We start from the raw sequence: 24,898 nt of genomic DNA on the forward strand, positions 1-24,898 counted from the left end.
TGTGCGCGTGTTACTCTCTGAGGCCCGTGACCTCCCACCTTTACTTTTGATTTGGGCTTCCAGGTCTCAACTGCTCGGACCTCCTGTCTTAACTTCCTTTGCCTCCAGCTTTCAACATCCCCTAGGATGGCCATGGCCATCCACCGCCACACATAGGGCATAAGAATGGCGACCAAGGATCCAAAAGCACTCACAGGTGCAGTATCCAAAACCAGATCTCTCGTGCTGGCTGTAAAAAGCTCGTCATCCAGCCCCTGCATATTAAGGTTGAAAATAGCATGTCTCATAACCATTTCATGGATGATTTGAGTAAGTTCCATCTATGACTGCCATTTACTCACAGCCTACCAAAAAGCCAGTGATGCCTGCTATGGCCAACAGGGTGGCATGCCATCCGGAGGCTCAAGAGGACCACCCATTCATGGAGGGCTCACGTCTCTCCCAGGTAGACTGTGCTCCTCATCTCTGGTGCTGCTCCTCATGGGCTTCCCGAGATTGAGTTTTCACACACACAAACTGCTCTACCATCCCTCGGAGAGCTTTGGCCAGTGCCATACCCTGCTCACTGCGCCACTTGTCATGGGACCCTGCTTGCTGCACCATTTGTCGTGCGAGGCGGCCTGTGGGGTCTTAGCTCCCGCTCCCCACATAAGAACGCAGGATATGGCGAGGCCATAAAGGAACACCCATGGAGCCATAGATAAGGGAGTCATACCATTATTGTCTCACTGGTGGCACTATAGTCTCACTGGAGGGTGGAGCCACACGACCTCCAGCCTGCTGTCCAATTCTCTGCCTGCCAAGCAACCGACTGACTAACCAACGCAGCAGTGGCAGTTATATCAGTGGCTAATTGGCTAACTGGTTACAGCTGACGGTCAAGTAGCCACAGCTGATGGCCATCTACTACCCGGATCAGCACCTTTCCACGTGACGCTGAGAGCCTGGAAACTGCTCTCTGGGACTCTGTACCCACAGCTAGGAAAGAAAAATGGAACAGAATCTCAAGAGGACAAGCAGACAAGATGAAAAGAAGGATATAATATACTAGAAATTGGACCTAAGAATTCAGGTGGTTTGACTGTCATTAATATTGTGGAAAATTATTGAAATAGCTTGCATTATATCTAACATAAAAAATACATCTCCAATGCTCCAGGAAATAAGAGTAAAAACAGAGTTTTGAGTATAGTTATTAGTAAAATATGCCAGTTTCCAACGATTATTTTAATGTATAACTTAAAGACTTCAATTTCAGTCAGTCACCCTAAATTTATTGTAGTATTTTTAGTTTTTACAAGGTAGAACAGTGTATAATTTCCATATGCACTAAATTATATGCATTATATATTTTTAAATTGTAATTATGACTATCAAGAAACATGAAACAGATTATGGCTGTTGCCAAGTTTATGCTTCAAATGCCATCATTGTATGATGTTCTTTATTAGTCTCTATAATGGCTCAAACCTCTACAAATATAAATTAATTGCATTCTCCAAAATCTTATAAAGAATAAAAGTTTTAAAATAACTCAATTACATATTACGATTTTATTTGTCTTTCCTAAAGCTTCTTTCTGTTCCATTTCATCAGGTTCGAAAGTCGCAAGTAAAAGTATGTGAAAATTATTTTATAGTGGTGGTTTCTCTCTCTTCATCAAACACATAATAGAGTAATTAAAGAGAGAAAAGTTTGTCTTAGGCCCGACTATTTTTCCTTCTGCTCTCTCTTTTCTCTATTATTGCCTTTAGCTCTTTGTTATACAGCCAAATATATTTGCCTAACTAAAGGAACTATTGTGGTTACCTGCGAAATATAAGATGGTGTCTGACTGTGGGCAGTGTACAGTTTTCAGAAACCAGTGCCTCTTTCCTTCTGCTGAATTTCCTGGGCTTCCACTGTGAACTGGTCCCGTGTATTAAGTGGTTTTCTCTACTAGGGAATCTGTTGAAAGTCAGAACAAAATCACAGAGAAAGGCTCCATGAATATTCTGTAAGGAGCAGAGGTTCCTATAAAAATGGATGCAGGTATTGATAATCCTCCACATATGGAGTCTGCAATTCATGACCTGTGGCTGAGAGACATGATCCTGGAACAGAGCCCAGCTAGTGATGTACCAGGACAAGGTAAGGTGCTGTCGCATCCAGCACGACAACAGCTGTGGGAAGTGAGAAGGGCGGCACAAGGTTAAGAAAGACGGTAGATGAGAGTAGAGTGCAAGCGGGGCCAAGGGACTCAAGTCTCAAGGACTGAGCCCCAAATCGGGCCAACACATGGCTTTTATTAGTTAAGTGTGGAAGTAAAAGAAGTAAAGCTTGTCATCTCAAGATGTGTGAACCCCATACATTACAATAGGAAACTGATTCAAGCCAATCACCCTTGCCTGCAGGCAGCAGGACCCTAAGTCTCAGGATAAGTACTTCCCCAAGGGACAAAACCTTTATGCGTATGAATAGATGGAGAGCACATCATTGAGTAACTTCCTCTGCAGGTTTGTGGGAAGGAATGTAGCCACAGAGGTAGAGAGTCTCCTTAGTGGGGGGAAGGTGCAGGGCTGTGCCCACCTCTATGAACCCGAGAGTTCCCCAGATGGTCCCCATGCAGCTGTGTCTGGCTTGGGTTCCCCCCCTCCCCCGTGGGGAATCTTACCTGTCATTGACTAGCCAGCCATATTTTGGGGGCCAAACAGGGAGACATAAGGTGTAAGCATAAAGGAGAAGCAAAGTCCCTGAAAGGATCCGTCTCACAGACTCTCCTTTCTTTAGGGGCAGGTACAAGGAGACAAACGGGTAGGCTGCTATGTGGCAAAAGGGTGCATTTGACTGTTAAGTGATCTGTTCCTCCTTATGATTTCATTGTTTCCTGGAGAGCTGTGGCCCTGTTCAGAAAGGAATCAGAGCTTTGAAAGCATTCATGGGGCTGTGGAGTTTTGCTTCTATCACATTTCTCATCTGAATATACTTACTTCTAATGTGTGGCTTACTAAGGAGAGATACAGCGTGTTTCCCCAAAAATAAGACCTTAGCCAGACAATCAGCTCTAATGCATCTTTTGGAGCAAAAATTAATATAAGACTGGTATTATATTGTATTATATTATGCTATATTATAAAGACCTGGTCTTATATTATAGTAAAATAAGACTGGGTCTTATATTAATTTTTGCTCCAAAAGACGCATTAGAGCTGATTGTCTGGCTAGGTCTTATTTTTGGGGAAATATGGCATTTCTTAAAAGAGCTCTCAGGGAACTAAACATGTTTGTGTTAAACTTTTCAATAACAACACAAAGTGCAAATCAAGGGGCAAAGAAAGAGTGGGGTTTTTCTGTGAGACTCATCTCTGAACAGACTGGAGAAGTCCTGGAAGCAACATCACAGTGATGCAGGAATATTTTTCCTGTGAATTCCCAAATGATATAGATGATGTTGGATCTGCTGGCAGTTTCTGGGTGTGGGCTGGGATCGGGTCTCGTGACACCTAGAATGGAAACACAGACCCAGGAGAGGCAAATAATTTTTAAAAAAGGATAGTTTATTCAAAGCAAAGAGTCAGAGCTTCCGAGTGGGAGGGGGTCCCGACTGGGGGTGGCCCCGTGACTGAGGCAAAAGCTCTTACTTTTATACCTTCCCTTGCCTGTTTGGGTAAGGGGAGCTGTTTGAAGAAGGGAACTGTTTGAAGCAGAGAACTGGTGACTTCTAATGAAATTCGTCTACCAGGTTTGTTCTGCTTGCCCATCCTGAAGGAATTAGCAAAGTAACCCACTCTTATCTATCAGATCTGTTCCGTTTGTCAGGCCAAAAGGAATTTTATGATTAACCTCAAGACCTTGTTACATTTTGTCCTGGAGTGAAGGAGTGATTTCAAAACCTGGAGTTTTAGGATGGCTGTCTTGTTTATTCCACCAGGGACCTCCCTGTCTACCTAGGGATATGCTAACTATCCTGTCCCAACAGGAGATAAAACATGGGCTCTGGAGTCTGATGGACTGTGATTCAAATTTTTTCATTTTACTAAATTTGGGAAAGTTACTTACCTTCTCTAAGTCTTGGACTCCTATTCTGTAAAACAGGGATAATAATACCCACCTCAAATGGTCATTGTGAAGATCATGTGTGATATAGGTCTGAAATATTCTAGATGCTCAATACATATTTATAGCCTGTGTCCCATCCCTTTCTTACTGTTTTAGTTCAGATCAGGCAAAATGGTTACAATATTCCTGGAGAGTGTTAATAAAGAAGGGATCTTCAGCCTGTAAATGGGTCAGAAGTAATGAGAAGACAAGAGGAAGTTTTACATCAATGTGTGTTTATTCTCCAGGTGTGACTACATTCTTTTACAGTAATGTGACTATGGCTTCTGTTCCTTCACTGTGCCATTTAGCCACCTAAATAATCCCACAAAGCCAAGCCTCACAGCATGAGAGAAGGGAGATCCATTGACTGAGGGGACTCTCTGACTCCAGAGTAGTTTCATTAAAACATTCCTCTTAAGGACTTACCACAGATTCTGTTGCTCCATTTCCCCTGCCTTCAAGTCCCACCTTCCTTGCAGTGTTTCTGACTCCATTTTTCTCACATTTTATCCCTACTGTCATCCTTTGTACTTCTTCAAAGTATTTCTTTAATTTTATTTAAATAGGACACACACATCTCAAGCTTAGGAGAGAGTAGCAAACTAATCTTCCATCCCCTCTAACAGGATATGCTGCTTGTGCTATAAAAGGAAAGATATGCAGTTCTATTTATTTGCATGTTCCTCTCTTCTGTAGTGGTTACATTGAAAAAGGTCATATGACACGGATGGAAGAAGAAAGATACTTGAGACTTAAAAGAAATGAAAGAACTCTACAAGAACTTTCTGACTCCATCAGAAAGAGCAATATAAGAATAATGGGCATACCAGAAGGAGAAGAAACAGAGAAGGGAACAGAGAATATATTCAAATAAATTGCCGATGAGAACTTCCCAAACTTGTGGACAGAACTGGATCCTCGAATCCAAGAAGCAAATAGAACACCTAATTACCTCAATCCCAACAAGCCTTCTCCAAGGCACATTGTATTGAAGCTGTCTAAAATCAATGACAAAGAAAGAATCCTCAAGGCAGCCAGGAAAAGAAGACGGTAACCTACAAAGGGAAGCCCATTAGATTATCATCAGATTTTTCAGCAGAAACTCTACAAGCCAGGAGGGAGTGGAACCAAATATTCAAACCATTAAAGAGAGAAATTATGAGCCAAGAATAATATATCCAGTAAAGATATCCTTTAGATATAAAGGAGGAATAAAGACCTTTCCAGACATACAGAAGCTGAGGGAATTTCCTAATACACGACCTGCACTACAAGAAATACTAAAGGAGGATATTCGACCACCATCAACAGGGACAATTTGTGGCAACCAAAACATAAAAATGGGGAGAGTAAAGGCCTGAACCAGAATATGGGAATGGAGAAAGTAAGCGTGCTGAAGAAAATGGAATACTCTAAATATCAAACTTTCTTTTACATAAACTTAAGGGTAACCACTCAAAAAAACCCAGAACTGAAATATATACTGTAATAAAAGAAGAAACAGAGGGAAACATCATAGAATACCACCACACAGAAATAATAGACAACAACAAAAAGGAAAAGAAACAATGAGGACATAGCCTTACCAGAAAACTAAAGATAGAATGAGAGGAAATACTCACATATCAATAATCACCCTATAAAATAAATGGACTGAACTCACCAACAAAAAGGCACAGAGTAGCAGATTGGATCAAAAAACTGAACCCAACCATATGCTGTCTCCAAGAGACACATCTCAGCTACAAGCACAAGCATAGACTCAAAGTGAAAGGGTGGAAATTGACACTCCAAGCAAATGTTATCCAGAGAAAATCAGGTGTAGCCATAATGACATCAGATGAAACAGAATTCAGGTTGAAAAAGATAACAAGAGACAAAGATGGACGTTTCATAATGGTAAAAGGAACTATACAACTAGAAGACATAACAGTCATCAATATTTATGCCCCCAATCAGGGAGCACCAAAATATACCAAGCAACTACTAACAGAACTAAAGGGAGAAATTGACCAAAACACAATTATACTAGGGGACTTAAATACATCATTGACAGCTATGGATAGATCATCCAAACAGAAAATAAATAATGAAATAGCAGCCCTAAATGACACATTAGATGAAATGGACATAATTGACATTTATAGAGCACTTCATCCTAAAACATCAGACTATACATTCTTTTCTAGTGTACACGGAACATTCTCAAGGATAGACCATATATTGGGACATAAAATCAGTCTCAGCAAATTTAAGAAGATTGAAATCATACCAAGCATATTCTCTGATCACAAGGCTTTGAAATTGGATATCAACTGCAAAAAGAAAGCAGGAAAAACACAAATACATGGAGATTAAACAACATACTTTTAAAGAACGACCGGGTCAAAGAAGATATTATGAGCGATCAAAAGATACATAGAGACAAATGACAATGAAAATACGTCCTACCAAATTTTGGGGATGCAGCAAATGCAGTTTTAAGAGGGAAATTTATATCATTACAGACCTATCTCAAGAAACAAGAAAAATCCCAAATTAATAACCTCATGTTACACCTTAAAGAACTAGAAAAAGAAGAACAAATGAAACCCTAGGTCAGCAGAAGAAAAGAAATAACGAAAATCAGAGCAGAACTAAATGAAATAGAGAACAAAAGGACAATAGAAAAAATTAATGTGACAAAGAGCTGGTTCTTTGAAAAGATTAACAAAATTGACAAACCCTTGGCTAGACTCACTAAGATAAAAACACAGGAGACACTAATTCACAAAATCAGAAATGAAAAGGGTGAAGTTACCATGGACACCACAGAAATACAAAGGATCATCCAAGAATACTATGAAGGACTATATGCCACCAAATTCAATAACCTAGAAGAAATGAAGAAGTTCTTAGAAACATATATTCTTCCTAGGCTGAACCATGAAGAACTGGAAAATCTAAACAGGCCGATCACCAGTAAGGAAATTGAATCAGTCATCCAAAACCTTCCCAAAAGCAAAAGTCTGGGACCAGATGGCTTCACTAGTGAATTTTACCAAACCTTCAAAGAGGATCTAATACCAATCCTGCTCAAGCTCTTCCAAAAAACTGAAGAAGAGACAGTACTCCCTAACTCATTTTATGAGGCCAACATTACCCTGATACGAAACCTGGGAAGGACAACACAAAAAAAGAGAACTACAGACCAATATCTCTGATGAACACAGATGCAAAAATCCTAAACTAAATTCTAGCAAATCGAATGCAATAACGCATTAAAAAGATATTCATCACGACCAAGTGGGGTTCGTCCCAAGGCACAAGTATTGTTCAACATCTGCAAATCCATCAATGTGATACATCACATAAACAAAATAAAGGACAAAAATCATATGGTTATATCAATCGACGCAGAAAAAGCATTTGACAAGACACAACATCCATTTATGATTAAAACACTTAATAAAATAGGTATAGAAGGAAAATACCTTAACATAATAAAGGCCATATATGACAAGCCCTCAGCTAATCTCATAATTAATGATGAAAAACTGAAGCCCTTTGCTCTACGTTCAGGAACACGACAGGGATGTCCCCTATCACCTCTCCTTTTCAACATAGTGTTGGAAGTCCTCGTCAGAGCCATCAGGCAAGAGAAAGAAATAAAAGGCATCTAAATTGGGAATGAAGAAGTTAAATTGTCACTCTTTGCAGATGTCATGATGCTGTATGTAGAAAACCTGAAAGACTCCACCAAAAAGCTATTAGAAACAATCAACGAATATAGTAACGTGGTCGGCTACAAAATCAACGTACAAAAGTCCATTGCATTCCTATATAGTAACAATGAACTCTCAGAAAAAAGAATTAAAAAAATAATTCCTTTTGCAATTGCAGCAAAAAATAACATACCTAGGAATAAACTTAACCAAGGATGTGAAAGACCTATATGCTGAAAACTACAAGACATTTTAAAAAGAAATTGAAGAAAACACAAAGAAATGGAAAAACATTCCGTGCTCGTGGATTGGAATAATCAACACAGTTAAAATGGCCATATTACCCAAAGCAATGTATAGATTTAATGCAATCCCCATCAAAATCCCAATGGCATGTTTTAAAGAAATAGAACAAAAAATCATCAGATTTGTTTGGAACCACAAAAGACCCCAAATAGCCAAAGCAATCTTAAGAAAAAAGAACAATACTGGAGGTATCACACTCCCTGACTTTAGCTTGTACTACAGGGCTACAATAATCAAAACAGCATGGTATTGGCAGAAAAACAGACACATAGACCAATGGAATAGAATTGAGAACCCAGAAATAAAACCACATAAATATGGACAGATAATTTTTGACAAAGAAGCTAAAAACATACAATGGAGAAAGACAGCCTCTTCAATAAATGGTGCTGGGAGAATTGGAAAGCCACGTGCAAAAGAATGAAACTGGACTGCTATCTGTCACCATGTGCCAAAATTAATTCAAAATGTATCAAAGACTTAAGCACAAAACCTGAAATGATAAACTGCATAGAAGAAAACATAGGTACTAAAGTTATGGACTTGGGTTCAAAGAAGATTTTATGAATTTGACTCCAAAGGCAAGGGAAGTAAAAGCTAAAAGAAATGAATGGGACTATATGAAACTTAAAAACTTCTGCACAACAAAAGAAACAATCGACGAAATAAACAGGCAACCAACTGAATGGGAGAAGATTTTTGCAGACAGTGCCTCCGATAAAGGGCTAATATCCAAAATATAGAATGAACTCATGCAACTCAACAACAAAAAAACAAACAACGCAATTGAAAAATGGGCAGAGGACCTGAAGAGACATTTCTCCAAAAAAGACATACAAATGGCAAATAGACATATGAAAAAATGGTCAACATCACTAATCATCAGAGAAATGCAAATCAAAACCACAATGAGATATCACCTCACGCCAGTTAGAATGGCTATCATCAACAAGACAAATAGTAACAAGTGTTGGAGAGGCTGTGGAGAAAAAGGAACCCTCATACACTGTTGGTGGGAATGCAGACTGTTGCAGCCACTATGGTAGGCAGGGTGGAGTTTCCTCAAAAAATTACGAATAGAGTTACCATATGACCCAGCAATCCCTCTCCTGGGTATCTACCAAAAAAATCTGAAAACATTTATCCATAAAGACACATGTGCTCCAATGTTCATTGCAGCTTTGTTTACGGTGACCAAGACATGGAAACAACCAAAATGTCCTTCGATAGATGAATGGATAAAGAAGTTGTGGTATATATACACAATGGAATACTATTCGGCGGTAAGAAAAGATGAATTAGGACCATTTATGACAACATGGATGGATCTTGAAAATATAATGCTAAGCCAAATAAGTCAGACAGAAAAAGCAAAGAACCATATTATTTCACTGATATGTGGTATATAAACCAAAAACAACAAAAGAACAAGACAAACAAATGAGAAACAGAAACTCATAGACACAGACAATAGTTTAGTGGTTACCAGAGGGTAAGGGGGATGGGGGGTGGGAGATGAGGGTAAAGGGGATCAAATATATGGTGATGGAAGGAGAACTGACTCTGGGTGGTGAACACACAATGGGATTTATAGATGATGTAATACAGAATTGTACACCTGAAATCTATGTAATTTTACTAACAATTGTCACCCCAATAAACTGTAATTTAAAAAAAAAGAAAGAAAAAGGTCATATGAATGCCAAAGTTTTGGCTTTAAGTGGCTTCTGTCGTTGAAAAATCATCCAGCCTAAGAGAAAGCTTGTAAGAGTTTATTTGAGCCAAACTGACAACAATTGCTGGGAAGCAAATCTGAACAGATTGAGAAAATATTCCCAAAATGGCAGTTTGGAGTTAATTTTATAGGTACAATCAAATGAGGAGGGTTACATGAAATCCATTGGTGGTAGATGAAGGGCGTGGGAAAAAACAAAGTGGGGAAATCTCTGGGATTGGATAAAAGTAAATTGGAGAAATAGGTAATTATTTTACATAGGTGGGTACAGGATAGTCAACAGTTCACTATTACAGCACAGAGAAATGGTAATCAGGGGACAAGAATAACAGTGAGGGATTCTATAGTTTCCTGCTGTGATCTGGAAAAAGGGATTACTTGCTTTCCAAGCACGTGTTATCCAAATGCAAAAAGACAATGGACAGGTTCACTTAAGGTAGAGACTGACGTTTGATGTGTAAAGGAAGTTACAAACTAAAGATGTGACTTCCTGCCATGGCCCACCTTAGTTAGGAATTTTTATGTTCACACCATCCTATGTGGTTATTTTCAGGCTCCTGAGCTTGTCAGGTTTAACTTGTGGCCCTTTTCCATCCACACTTCCTAGAGAAAGGCCTTTATAAGAAGCAATTTAGCAGGCCTTTTCAATTTAAGCAAAAGGAGGCTGGGTGTTCATGTGCTAGAGTGTGTGTGTGTGTGTGTGTGTGTGTGTGTGCAAGTAAACATATCATGCATGGCATATGTGAGAAAAGAATCACTCACCTCTGCTAGGGGAGGAGTTAAAGTGCCCCCATTGCTTCACCAACAGTTAGGGTCTCTACTCATCAGTGCACATGAAAACACAACGCAACATGCCCACAATGGAAGTCTGACACAGGATTTGCTCCCCCAAGGCTGAGGCCTTAGGAGTCATGAATCCCAAATTCCCCTGTCAAGGTGCCTGCTGCAATTCTTTCTTTGAGGAAATGGAGAAGCATGGCTTGGCTGAATCCCCATACAAATACCAGGGGAAAGGTGTCAGTGGTAGCTAGTAAACAACACTCTCCAGATCCTCCAGGAAGGACACCTGCGGTGAGACAAAACAGACCAGGTTATTTTCTTCTTCTTCTTCTTCTTTTTTCCCCCTTCACTTGACCTGATGAATATTTCCAATCTCCTGGGAAGAAGGTGAGAAATTTTTCCTAATCTGTGCTTTTGGGCTGGGGGTATGGATGAGCATCAGGACAGGCATGCTACCTGATTGTCTTGGAGCCAAGCCCAGGAGCTCCCGCTACTCTGTGAGGCCAAGGGTGAAAAGAGTGGGGGTCAGGGGCAGCTCCTAACCATTAGCAGAGTGGTACCTGCAGCCCATCAAGTTGTATACCTCCAGGAAGTTCCAGCTATTTTGTTTACAGATTGGATATATTTTTATCCATCCCTCCAGTTAGAGGTAAATTTCTCTTCACACAAATTGTACCATTCAGTGTCTACTCCCTGGTGGCACCAATGAGAGGCTAGAACCTCAGCTCTTCTCCCTCCTCTGCTGCAGGGAACCTTGCACCTCCCTCAGAGTTCTTTGCAGAGTCAACCCCTTACTCCAGGGTTTGGGGAGGAGAAGTTCTTCCCGAAGGCCATGGGACCAGGGAATGCGGTGGTAACATGTACTGCTCATTCCTTTACAGGAATGGAAGGATATTTTTTCTGGCGGTCACAGGAAAATGGGATTCTGACATTGCAGAGATTCTGGATATCCTGTTCCAGGACTGGAAATAAGGGAGATTTGCTTCTATTTCCCATATCGTTAATGTAATGAGGATTATACCACAAAAGGTCTTTTTCTTTCCCTAGCGATTATTCAATACCATGCCTCTTAAGCAAATGGATGAGGGCTCTAGATAACACTCTCAAATTTCTCTTTTAATCCCATGGAATTGTATTCCCACAAAATTTAGGATTGGAAGTAGTAGATGTGTTGGGTTCTCCGGGGTAATGTTTGATCCTCAAAGGACTCAGGAGTAGAGCAGGCTTGTCAAGCAGAGATGGTCACGCTTGGCCCTACAGAGGACAGAGGCCTTGGATCACCGTCCCCTGGGAACATCTACAGCTCTGCGTCCTTTACACTCTGAGGTCTCACCTTATCCTGGTCATTTTTCTCCATGTTGTATTGTATTTTCTGGCCAGTCATTGTTCTGTAGAATTCTACTGCCCAGTGTATCCCGGGCCTAGCACTAGCTCCTGCCCAGCATATAAGGGACAGGGAGCTCTGCTCAGGATTAACTACTCCTTGTGTGCCCCCATGCAGTTGCCACCCCACCGCCACCTGCCTAGTACAAGCTTCATAATCTTTTCATTTTGGATTGTTAACCTGGTCTCTAGGCACTTGAATATATCTTCTGTATCTAGACTTTTCTTTTCAAAATTATGAGTAGTACAGGGCCTAGAATAATAGGTGCTCACTAAATATATGTGGAATGAGTGAATGTAAGACTACTGTTACCCGTGACTAACATCAGCTCATGCTGTTCTGCTTAAAATTCTTTAAAAACATTTCTTTATTGGGGAACAGTGTGTTTCTCCAGGGCCCATCAATTCCAAGTCAAGTTGTTGTCCAGTCTAGTTGTGAAGGGCACAGCTCAGCTCCAAGTCCAGTTGCTGTTTTCAATCTTAGTTGCAGGGGGCACAGCCCACCATCCTGTGTGAGAATTGAATTGGCAACCTTGTTGAGAGCTCGCACTCTAACCAACTGAGCCATCTGGCTGCCCCCTGCTTCAAATTCTTAAGTGACTCCCTATTGAGACAGGTTAGTTAGCATGTTGCTAGGTAGACAGGGGGAGGTCCCTGGTGAAATAAACAAAAAGCAGCCATAATCTGAAACTGCTGGTTCTGGAATGTCTCCTTCACTCCAGGACAAAGACATGAGAACGCACCTTGAGGTTAATAAATTATCTCAAATCCCTTTTGGCCGGACAAAGGAGCAGATCTGATAGATAGGAATGGGTTTGTTTGTTAATCCCTTCAGGAGGAGCAAACAGGACAAACCTGACAGATTATTTCATTAGAAGGCTCCAGCCCCCTTCCCCAAGCAGTGAAGGGAAGGTGTAAAAAAAGTAAGAACTTTTGCCTCAGTCACTGGGCTTCCCAGTTTCAAGTCCTCCTCCCGCTCGGGAGCTGTAACCGTTTCTCTTGCCCCTAATAAACTATCTTCCTTTACAACTTTTTGTCTCTCCCTGGTCCATGTGTCCATTCTTCTGTCTCATGAGACACGATCCTGGTCCACACTCAGAAACTGCTGGCAGATCCAACATCATGTACGTCATTTGGGGACTCACAGAAAAATATTCCTACTTCACTGTTACCTTCCGAATACAGTTAAATTCCCTTACATAACGAAAAAAGTCAAGGCTGAAAAAAATAAGTCCTTTGTCACAAGCGTCACAACGTAACATCTCATTATTACATCCTTATCTGTACTCTTAAATCTAGTTACACCGAGTTACTTGAACTTCTAAAAACTCGTCATGCTCCCTCAAGCCCCTGAAGTTACTTATGTGGTCCTTTTCACCTGCATTGCCCTCCGCTTAGTCCTAGTCAGTTTTCTAACTCTAACATGTCCTTTGGGAGCCACTTGAAGCTCCTATCACGTACTCTTCGTGCAAGAATTGCCTGACCCCACTGTTCCCTCCAAAATAATGTAGTGGCCCTCCTTTGACTTCTCAAGAATGGCTGTGCATGCTTCTATTTTATTTTATCACGTGGTATTGCAATGCCATATTTTCTCTGTAGTTCTTTCCAGACTTCTAGACTTTAATACTGATTTCAACCTTCCTTCTTTTCTAGTACATGCCCTTGAGTTTATAATTCCTTTCCAAGTACTTTATTAGCTGCATCCCACAAGTTGCAATATATATTGTTTTATTAGCACTTGGTTCCAAGTACTTTCTAGTTTTCTAGAAATAATTTGTACATGACCATTCATCATTTAGAAGTCTATTCTCTGATGATTGGGTATAGAGCTCTAAATATATAGCCATTCTGTTAAATTTCTTTATTGTGCCTCTTTGCTTTTTTTTTTACTTTAGCTATCAATTTCTAGAAGTTTTGTTAAATGTTACACTATAATTATGCATTTCTCATCATTTCATTATACTTCTGTCAAAATGCTTTCTGTTTTTAACTACATGGCATAAGGCACAAGAGTGTTCTACCACTCTGATGACATCATGAAGCATGCACGTGGTTCCTACCCTCTCATTCCCTCCACTCCTCCTCCTGTCCCTTTTTCCTTCTGGATCAACCAGAAAAATGTTACCCTTGCCTGACTCAGAGCAGCTTCCTCCATTCGCAAGTTCCCTGGAGACATAGCTGCTCTCCCACACAGGCCTATCAAACATTTTCTTCCAAACAAATACAGTCCTCTCCATGAATGAAATCAGGCAAACACAATGTTCTCTGCTGCATCATGTGATAACTGTGCTCTCCATATCACATCCTCCAACTGGAGGACCATGAGGTAGGCCTTGTGTTATGCATCTGTGTATCTCTACATTTTCTCCTAAGGGCTTACTGTATACTTGTAAACCAAAATTAATTTTAGACTGTAATAAAGAATAAAAAGCATTTAATTGAACAAAAGGAGATGCCACCTGGGAAAAACAGATTCAGGTAGCAACCTAAACTGTGCTCCACTGAGACAAAGGGAAGGCCATCTTTTATAGAGAAAGTTCCAGCCCAAGTTCTCAATTTTACGCAAATGAGGTTTCCACATTGTGCAGTCCAAGTCATGCAATTCTGATTGTTCGGTATAAATGCAAATGAAGATACAATTTGTGTAGTTCTGATTGGACATGGCAGATCTCAGTCCTTTGGTAGGTGAAACCAGCGCTTCCCTGCAGTGGTTGCCTCAGATGGTGCAAACAAGCCTGGCAATAGTGCTGGAAGCTGAGAGTTCAGTCTGAGCTTCTTCTCGGTACACAGAGTATGTGAGAAGTCTCTGTTAGCAAATGGCTTCTAGGTTCTTTTTTTTTTTCAGAAATTTGTTTTTTAATTTTATTGGGGAATATTGGGGAACAGTGTGTTTCTCCAGGGTCCATCAGCTCCATGTCATTGTCCTTCAATCTAGTGGAGGGCGCAGTTCACTGGCCCACGTGGGAATCGAACTGGCAACCCTGTTGTTCAGAGCTCACGCTCTAACCAACTGAGCCATCCCACGGGCCCAACACTCTTATTATTCATAAAATTTGAGCCCTCGGTTGACTATGGGGAGTCCATCTCAGCAGATAAATTCCTTCTCGGTGTTCGCATCAAGTGAATCTTTTTGGGATCCACAACTACATAGCGGTTGCTCAATGAATAAGTCAGAATGTTAAGAAAAACAGTCACATAGGTGTTATTATGACAGAATCTCCTAAAATGATTTCTCAGAATAAAAGCAAGTCTTTATGCTTAGAATGATTGAGGAAATCTTCCTAGAGATGTAGAAATAACTATGAGGTTTGATAATAAACCTCCCTTATTTAAGTATCCATCCAGCAAACATTATATTGTGTGTCTGGTACTGAGCTACAGACCAGATATAATGTGGGCAGTTTCATTCTTCAAGGAGCCCACAGTCTGGTGGGAGACACAGAAAAATAATCATACCTTAGGGGTCAAGTAACCCACAGAATGAGCTAATGTGGATATTCACTGCTCAACAGCATCACACAGGGAAATTCTGAATAAAACATAACAGAAAAATTAAATGCATGTTGAGCTTGAAATAAGGGAAGAAATCCCAAAGCAACAGAAAAAGAAAGGAATTTAAAGCCAAAATGTTAAGCTTGTGTGGGGGAGGAACAAACTTTCCTCTACCCTCAAGGTTGTTATGGCTGATCTAATAATCAAAGAGATATGAGGCAGATTAGCAAGAGGAAAATAATCAAATTTGATACGTACATACTTGTATATATAGGAACCCCGCATACATTAGAGTCAGAGACCTCACCTGCCGAGAATTTCAGAGATAGAAAGGGAGATTGAGGTATATAAGACATCCTGAGCTAGGGATGAGGTAATGCATCTTGAGGGCATCAAAGGGTCATTGCAGGATGATAAGAAGAGCAGATGTTTAGTAAATAGAAGTTTGCCCTGCCATTTGGGGCGTCAAAAAGAGACTATCCCTGATAATCTCTTATTATAGGCAAGGCTCCTAATTCAAGTTATTCTAGGTAGTTAAAGGGAGGGGAAGAAATTTCTCTTGAAACTGAGGCTAAAATTGCCCCTAGCGCAAAACAATCCCTATTCCACAGAAGCACATCTTGGGGTGGCTTGTCCGGAACCCCACACTTGCAAACCAGACCCATAGTAATATGAAGAGGAAGAGGAGGGAGCTCCAGGACCAGGAGAACAATTTAACACCTATATGAGTGAGGTAGGCTTTAGGACCAGTTTGAAGCAGGACTTGGAATTGAAATCCCTGCTCCTTCAGGGGAAGATTGGTAGGAAAAAATCTCCATCTATCAGTTTCTGCCCAGGCTCTGGGTAACAAAATAAGTTTTCTGTGACAAAATCTAACTTTCAGGCTTGTGTTACATTCAATGTTGGTTGTGAATTCACATTATACCTCTCAGGTCTGGAAGTCCCCAAGCCCAAAAATTAATATAAAACCTGTTCTCACACTGGGGAAACCTCACAACCAGTAGAAGCAAACACACAACTCTTCCTATTATGTCCTAATAACATAAAGGGCCCCACAGAATAAAACAATCCCCAATGAAGACCAGCTAACAATAAATGTACAAGTCAGAGAAAACACCTTGCCACGGCATACACAGCAAGTAGGAGAACTAGCACCCTCAAATCTTGCGGTGAAAGAGTCCAACAGCAAAATAAGTAGGCTTACAAAGTATGAAGAGATAAAAGGGCCAGAATACAGAGAAATAAAGGGCACCGGAAAAAGTAGACAGATGAGAAGAAGAGCCACATAGAATTTCTAGGAATAAAACATGTAGAACAAAAAGAAAAAGAAAGAAAAGAAAATCTCAGAGGACAAATTAATAGCTGACAAAAAGGAAATTAGTGAAAAGAGATGGATCTCAGGAAATTACCCAGGATGAGGCACAGAATGGCAAAGATACAAAAATGTGAATGCTACAGAATCCAGGACCGGAAAGAACCCAAGCGGCACTCAGAGAGTTAGGAGGGTCAGCTTTATTACACCAGCGGGCTCAGTGGGATCCTTCCCAAAAGACTGAGCCTCTAGCAAAGTTTTGAGCAGGTTTTTATGGGTTGGGGACTTCCTTGAGTTGGGGAAGGGGTAGGTGTTGTCTGGTGACTGGCTCAAGGTGTGGCTTGGAGGGGGTTATGCAGAAGTGGGCTGGGCCTTAGGCTCTCTCCGCTTGGGCCACCATTTTAGGTCAGTTCCACGTGGCAGGGAACCCTTTTAAGGTCAGTTTCCCCATCATGTCCCCCCTGTTGATGATCGTAAGTGGTAACAACTTAGAGATCATCATATTGGCTAAGAGGACGATAACCCCGCAGGGCAAGGATCCGGGCTGTGGCCCAATGGGTGACGGAGGTCTCTATGAAACATATGACAGCATTAACTATGCATGGCCCAATGGTAGCAAGGAGGAGGATCGTGAGGAGTGGGCCGGCCAGGGGTAGGAGCCAAGAGGATCAGCAAAGGCTAGAAATAGGAGTCCAATGACAGTGAAGATGGAGGCCGGGCAGACGATGGCGAGGCTCATCCGGGCTGTTTCTTGAGGGTCAGACGGAGTGGACGGGCTGGGTCATGTTGGGCGATCCTGGTGTCGTCCTCCAGCTGGGCTCTTTTAACCCGAGTGTGATGGATCCACGGAGCGATGCCTGAAACTTTAAGAGCGGTGGGAATAACAAGTATGACAGTGTGAGGGCTTGCCCTTCCAATCTTTGACCCAGATTTGATCTCCCAGGGTAAAGGGATGAACCGGGGCCCCAAGAGAAATGGGGGCCCTTTCCAGAATGTAAGCATGTATATCTGTGAGGACCTTGCCTAGCACAGCTATCTGGTTTTGGAGGCTGGAGCACCCCAGCTGGCGAATGTCGCCAGGGAGGCTGGTTAGCAGGGGAGGGGGCCTCCCGAACATAATTTTGAAGGGGGAGAATCCAGATTTGCCAGAGGTGCAGCATGGCCAAACGACGGCTAGTGGTAGGAGGTCCACCTACCCTAGGGAGGTCTCCTGGTGGAGTTTAGCTAATGTCTCCTTGAGGGTACGGTTCATGTGTTCAACTTTCCCTGAGCTTTGTAGTCGGTATGCTGTATGGAGTCTCCAGTTGATGCCCATGGCTCTGGTTACCGTCTGGAGGAGTTCTGCTATGAAAGCTGGTCTGTTGTCACTGTGGATAGAAAGTGGAATCCCGTAGCGGGGGATAATCTCCCTGAGGAGGACCTTGGCTACTTCGTGGCTCTTCTCAATCTGAGTGGGAAAGGCTTCGACCCACTCAGAGTAGGTACAGACCAGGACCAGCAAGTATTTAGTACCGCAGCAGTTTGTCATGTCAGTGAAGTCAACTTCGAGGTCCTCAAAAGGTGCGGTACCGCTTCTCTGAATCCCGGGGCTGGGGCTGGGGCCGGACTTTGGATTGTTCTTTGCACAAGTGAGGCAGCGTTCTCTGATTGACTTGCAAAGAGCTGCCAGCTGGCTAATGTAGAAGGTTTTGGCTAGGAGGCCCTCGAGAGCAGTTTTTCCTAAGTGGGTTAACTTGTGATATTCAGCGGTTACTTGAGGACCTAGCAGGGCTTGGATGAAGAGTCTTCTGTCGGGCAGTTGCCACCACACTTGTGGCAATCTGGTGGCCCCTTCTGACTTTGCCCATCTGAGTTCTTCTTTTGTGTACCGTGGGAGGGACGTGGTGGTAGTGTCAGTGACCAAGAGTAGCTCACTAAGGCTTCCCATCGCCGCTGATTTGGCCGTGGTGTTGGCGAGTCTGTTCCCGACTGCTGAGAGCTCGTTGCCTTTCTGGTAGCCCCGATAGTGGATAACTACAACCTGCTGGGGAAGCCAAATGGCTTGTAGGAGCTTAAGGATTTCTTGTTTATTTTTAATAGTTTTTCCCTCCGCGGTCAGAAGGCCTCTTTCTTTGTATATAGCCCCATGGATATGGACTGTTACAAAGGCATACCGAGAGTCGGAGTAGATGTTGACTTTTCAGCCCTCGGATAGAGTGAGGGCTCTTATTAGTGCCCATAGTTCCGCCTGTTAGGACGACCATCCCGATGGAAGTGCCCCTGCCTCGAGTACCTCGTCTGTGGTGGTTATTGCATACTCCGCGTGACATTTTCTATCCCTCAGGAAGCTGCTGCTGTCAGTATACAGAGTAAGGTCTGGGTTAGGATGTGGGCTATCCCGGAGGTCGGGTCTGGTGGCGTAGACCTCGTTGATAACTTCTATAAAGTCATGTTCTGGGTCCCCTTCCTCAGTTGGTAGGAAAGTGGCTGGGTTCAGGGCGCGCACGGTTTCTAATGAGATCCGAGGGTTTTCCAGGAGTAGCCCTTGATACTGAGTCAGTCGTGCATTCGACAGCCATCGGGGTCCTTGACTGTTCATTAAGGTGGTGACCGAGTGGGGTACTTTAACTATGAGTCTTTGGCCTAAAGTGAGCTTATCTGCCTCTTTGATGAGAATCACAGTGGCTTCTAGGGCCCACAGGCATGGTGGCCAACCCTCTGCTACAGGGTCTAGTTTCTTTGAGAGGTAGGCAGTGGGACGGAGCCATGGTCCAACTGTTTAGACCAGCAGTCCTAAGGCTATTTTGTCTCTCTCATGGACGAATAAGTGGAATGGCCTCTCAGCATCAGGTAACCCGAGGGCTGGGGCCTGTCCAAGTGAGCTCTTGAGCTGCTGGAAGGCGTGTTCTTGATCTTCTGTCCATAGCATGGGGGCCTTTTCTCAACCAGCTAGAGCCTCATATAAGGGCCAGGCTATTGCCGAAAAGCCAGGAATCCAGATCCGGCAGAAGGCAGCGGCCCTGAGGAACTCACAGAGTGCTCTCCTGTTGGGGGGCCGAGGGAGGGAAGTGATGACTTTCTTCCGCTCGGTGCTGAGGGCCCGCAGTCCTTTGGAGATGACAAAGCCAGGTACTGTACTTGTTCTCTGCAGAGCTGGGCTTTCTGCCAGGAGACTCTATACCCCGTCTCAGCTAAGTGGGACAGGAGTGCCCGCGTCGCGGTTTGGCACTCGGTCTCGGTGGCACAGGCTAGGATCATCCACATATTGCAATAGAGTGCAGCGGTATTCTTCTCGAGGGAAGGTGGCTAAATCTGAGGCTAGCGCTTCCCCAAAGAGGGTTGGGGAGTTTTTGAAGCCCTGTGGGAGCCGAGTCCATGTCAGCTGGAGCTGCCGGCCAGTATCAGGTTCAGTCCATTAAAAGGCGAGCAGTGATCGGCTCTGGGGTGCCAACTGAATGCAGAGAATGCATCTTTCAGGTCCAGGCAGGTGAACCATCCGGCCTCCGGGGGCAGCTGACTGAGGAGAGTATACGGATTGGATTTGGGACTACCAAGTGTAGGGAGACTGTGGCTTGGTTTACTGCTCTCAAATCTTGTACTGGCCGGTATTCTCCATTAGGCTTCCTTACCGGCAGGAGGGGTGTATTCCATGGCGACTGGCACTCTACGAGTATCCCTGCTGCTCTGAGGTGTTTTTGAATCCCTGCCCGAGCTTCCCTGGAGATGGGGTATTGGCGTAGCCACTGGGGTTGAGCTCCGGGTCTCAGTTCCACCAAAACTGGGGCCTTATGTTTTGCTAGCTCAGGCGGGTTATCTTCAGCCCAAACCTCCGGGAAATCGGCCCTGTAGGCTTCTGGGTTCTGTTCTACACTGCCGGTTCTGTAAAGCCTCCATTCTTCTTCCCTCAGGGTGGTGATAGACAGAATAAGTCCCTCTGACGGAGGCTGCAGTGACATGGTGGCTTGGCCTGATGGTTCAAAGGAGATTTGCGCCTCTAACTTTGTAAGGAGGTCACGTCCCAGGAGCGGGATTGGGCAGTCTGGTAAGTAGAGGAACTTGTGAGACACGGTGTGTCCTCCCAATTTACAAGTCCTAGCAGAACGGTCGGCTCTTAGCTTGATCCCCGTGGCTCCCATTATGATGACTCTGCGGTCCCTGAGCGGTGCCACCGGCGTGGTGACCACTGAGTGTTCTGCCCGGTGTCTACCATAAAAGTCACTGTTTGGCCCCCTACATCTAAGTCAACCGTGGGCTCGTGGGAGCTGAGTTCTAACGAGCTCAGTCCTCTTCAGTCCGACTCAATTCCCGCTAATCCTATGAAGTCGGGCTCCAGGCTGGTTGGGTTGGGACCACGGGGAGGCTGAGGCTGGAAGCGGAGCGTCTGGAAGCGGCGGCGCCACGCCAGCCATTGGCCGTGGTGCGTAGGGAGGTGGTGGCGGCTTTGTCAGGGTCTCCCTGGTAAATGGTCTTAGTCTTGTCTTTCTGGGCATGGCCTCGTGTACTGCTTTCACAACAATCCAAAGTTGTGAGTGAGACCAAAGACGTAGCAACTATAGTGTAAATACTGGCTATCTACCTGTTCTTTGGCCATTGACAGGATCCAGCTACAGCAATTAATTCAGCTCATTGGGCAGATTTTACTCAGGTAAATGAGAATCTTCAGTTATGTCCACCAGGAAAGTTATTGAATATCCAGCTTGGTAATGTCCTTATTCATCTTTCAGATGAGATCTGTCTGTAAATCAAATTCAGTCAGTATTATCAATAGGAGTTTCCTGTAAACCATTCCTAGGAACAAGAAGATGGTCAGTAAACAAAACACAATTGTGGGTGTCTTCGTTCTGTAAAGAAGGTAGCAAAATTGCTGGGCAAAATCTGCTACATCACGTTAAAGTTGGGGGTGGCCGGTTAGCTCAGTTGGTTAGAGCGTGGTGCTAATAACACCAAGGCTGCTGGTTCGATCCCCACATGGGCCACGGTGAGCTGCGCCCTCCTTAAAAAACAAAAAAGAGTAATATTAGACGCAGAAAGCAAGAGTACTTCATAAGAAGCCGGTCGACTGACAGAAGCGTTGAGTGTGACGAGAATTCCGTGGAGACTCAACAGAATGAGGAACACAATAAAGGAGAGCACGTAACTATTCCGTTTGTTTGCACAACGTGGCTGTAGCAGAGATGGCTGTCATGCAAGGAGGGAACCCTTTGGTTACCTAGTCTAATTGCTGACTATAATATCCTACAGATCTATGATGACCTCTATGTTTTTGAGTTAAAACTCTAAAGCATTTCCTTTATTTTCATGTATAAAAGGAAGAAACTATAGTTAAGGTGTCCCAGAGCAAGAGCTTTAGATGATACTTCCTCTAGATCTTCTTCAGTTTGTTTCCCTTCTGGGTTCCATTGAGTTAGATTAGGTCAATCTGATATTAATAGGACATATAGAGGCTGAGCCATTAATGAAAAAATTGGAACCCAGTTGTGGCAGTATCCAGTCAGACCCAGAAACCCTCTAAGCTGTTTTTTTGATTGTTTGTTTTTGGAGGAGGAAAGGATAAGGTTCCTCTAAGTCTTTCTGGATTAATTAGCAGCCCATCTTTAGATATTAGATGACCAAGGTATTTTACTTGGGGTAAAACAACAGAAACTTGTCCTTTGAGACCCTTTGTCCCTTTATGGTTAACTATTGTAATAGGTAAATTGTGTCCTCTTGGGAGTCTAATGTGTCCTAGAGAATAAAGGTAAATCATCCACATATTGGATTAGAGTGGAATTTCTGGGACATTCAACATCATTCAAATCAGCTTTTAGTATCTGAGAGAAATAGGTGGAACTCTGTATGTATAACCATGGGGCCTTACTGTTCAAGTAAACTCATGATGTTCCCAGGTGAAAGCAAAGAGGTATTTTCTGTCTTTTGTTTGTTTTACAGGAATGCTGAAAAAGACACTACATAAATCTATCACTGGAAAATATTGGCAGTCTACAAGAGTAGCCAATAATAGGATATGTGGATTTCCAACCACAGGATGTCTTTATTGATAGCTATGAGATCCTGTACAAATCTCCATCCTTTCCCACTTGGATTTCTTCTTGTACATTGAATTATAGGCTCCTTTTTAAAGTCATCTTAGATAATGGGCTAAATTCCAGCTAGTGCATCAGATCTTAAAGATTATTGGTGAATATTAGGTAGAGGCAATTGTATTGTCAATAGTTATTTTAATAGGGGTCGCTGACTTAGTCTTGCCAATATCAGTACTGGAAAAGGCCCCAAGTTGTATTGGAATGTCTTGTGAGAAACGTTCAGTCTTACAATTAGTTTCCTCTGATGGAGCTTCCTTTAAAAACATTTTCCCAATTGGTTCAGTATCTGATTCATTTACATAGTTCTAAATACATTTCACCCCTCTGCAAAAAGGATATGTGGGCATCTACTGGTTTCAAAAAGGTCTTGCCCAATCAGATGAATTAGGGTAGATTTGACTACTAAAAATATATGTTGCCCTGTAACATTCCCTAGCTGGAAGGGAACAGGTTTCTAACTTCAAAACAAACATTTGTTGATTAGATGTTCTTACCATATGTACAAAAGCTTAGTGCAAGGGAGAGGGCAGCCAAGTTGGGTAGGTTTAAGAACAAATAAAGTAACTACAAGTATCTACAAGGGCTTAGTAGTTTCCGCTTTTATGCTAATTTCATCCTGTCTAAAGTATAGTAAAGAGAGGGGAGATGCCCTCTCACAGTCCTTGGAGCAGCGCTATGCTTGCTTCTGGTTTGTTTTTTTTTTTTTTTTTTCTAAATCCCATTTCACTTTTCTATAATCCTTCTTAAGGTGACCTAACTTTTTACACTAAAACAGACTCCTTTACAAGAGTTGCCCAGGAAACTTTATTTAGTAATTTTGTTGCTTTGCTCTCAGCAACCAGTAGGGGTATTAATTGGAATAGGTCAGAATAGCCAGGACCATATGTTCCAACAGTTAAATCAAATTCCTCTGTGAACCCATCAGGGTCCTGGAGAAGGTCAGGGAAATCTTCACTTAAGATTTCTTAATTCTGTTCTAGTGCCAGGGGAGTAGATTATGGTTGGTTCTCCTCACCCTGAGACTGGTGAGAGGACTCTCCTTGTTCTTGTCTCTAAAGGGGACTGCTGGAATTCTGCTTTTCTGTTGTTGTTGTTGCTTTTGTTTTTAATTTTTTCTAGTCTGTGCTGGTCTGGTTTTCTATTCTGAGTGTCTCCTAGGTCAGTAGGGAGCTGCAGTGGGGGAGGTGCAGAAGAGAGAGAGAAGGGGGAGGAGCAAAGGAGAGTAAGCCTGCACAGTGATGCAACGGGTACAGTAGGGCAGTTGGCGAAGAGGGCAAAGTGGGGCGTTGGCATTGAGCAGCTACAGAAACCTTCTTTAGTGCAGAGGCAGTCTCTAAAATTTTCATGCTAACTTCCTGGAGAGAAGAAATTCTCTCTGTGCTCCATGTCCGAGGCTTCTATTTGCCAATTGAGGTAGGCCGCTCATTCCTTCAGTTTGATTTTAAAGCCGGCTTTGTTTTCTATTGTGTGTACAAAAAATTAATTTAAGTGTCAAAAGAGCTCCATTTTGGCTATCTTAAGTTGAGATCACTTCTAGTTAAATCTTCCCATTTCTGTAAGTACTTGCAAGTAAAGGCTCCCTATGAATTGTACATCTGTAGGAATGTTAATGGGGGTTGGGGACTGGGGGCTTGTTGGCCTTAGAGGCAGGATTTTCCATGCCAATTTTAGTTTTCTTTTGAGATCTGCAGAGTCTCAACAAATTTCTAGGGATACTGTGTGGTGGGTTGAAGTGTGCTGCTTATGGGTTGAGCTCCAAGGAGCTGTCACCTCCCAAGTCTCTTCAACCCTCCTAAGTGTCTCGGTTTCTCTCCCTAGTTGTCTAATACAACCTGAGGACTCAGAGCCCTAGGTAACCAGCCTTTATGTGCATATCCCTGGATGAGTCAATTATTTAATTACAGTTGTGCTGGAATTCCCTGTGGGGCCATGCTTGTCTTGAGGGGTACCCTATGACCTCCACATAGATTTAGTGTGAGGGTTAGAACGAGCCACCCCAAAATGTGCCTCAGTGGTATGTAGATTACTTTGTGTTAAAGGCAAC

The 24,898-nt window shown here is 42.8% G+C and overlaps 1 long non-coding RNA gene across 1 annotated transcript; it reads right to left on the reverse strand.

Moving 5' to 3' along the window:
- Positions 1-1,278: 1,278 nt before the first annotated feature.
- On the reverse strand, positions 1,279-11,347 carry LOC141569228 (uncharacterized). The gene is made up of 3 exons (XR_012492711.1): positions 10,588-11,347; positions 4,091-4,257; positions 1,279-3,482 (listed from the first exon to the last, which is right to left on the reverse strand). It is a non-coding gene; the product is annotated as an uncharacterized LOC141569228 (long non-coding RNA).
- Between the last annotated feature and the right edge of the window lie 13,551 nt (positions 11,348-24,898).

The sequence above is a fragment of the Rhinolophus sinicus genome, linkage group LG16, assembly GCF_036562045.2.
Source record: "Rhinolophus sinicus isolate RSC01 linkage group LG16, ASM3656204v1, whole genome shotgun sequence".
NCBI classification, from domain to species: domain Eukaryota; kingdom Metazoa; phylum Chordata; class Mammalia; order Chiroptera; family Rhinolophidae; genus Rhinolophus; species Rhinolophus sinicus.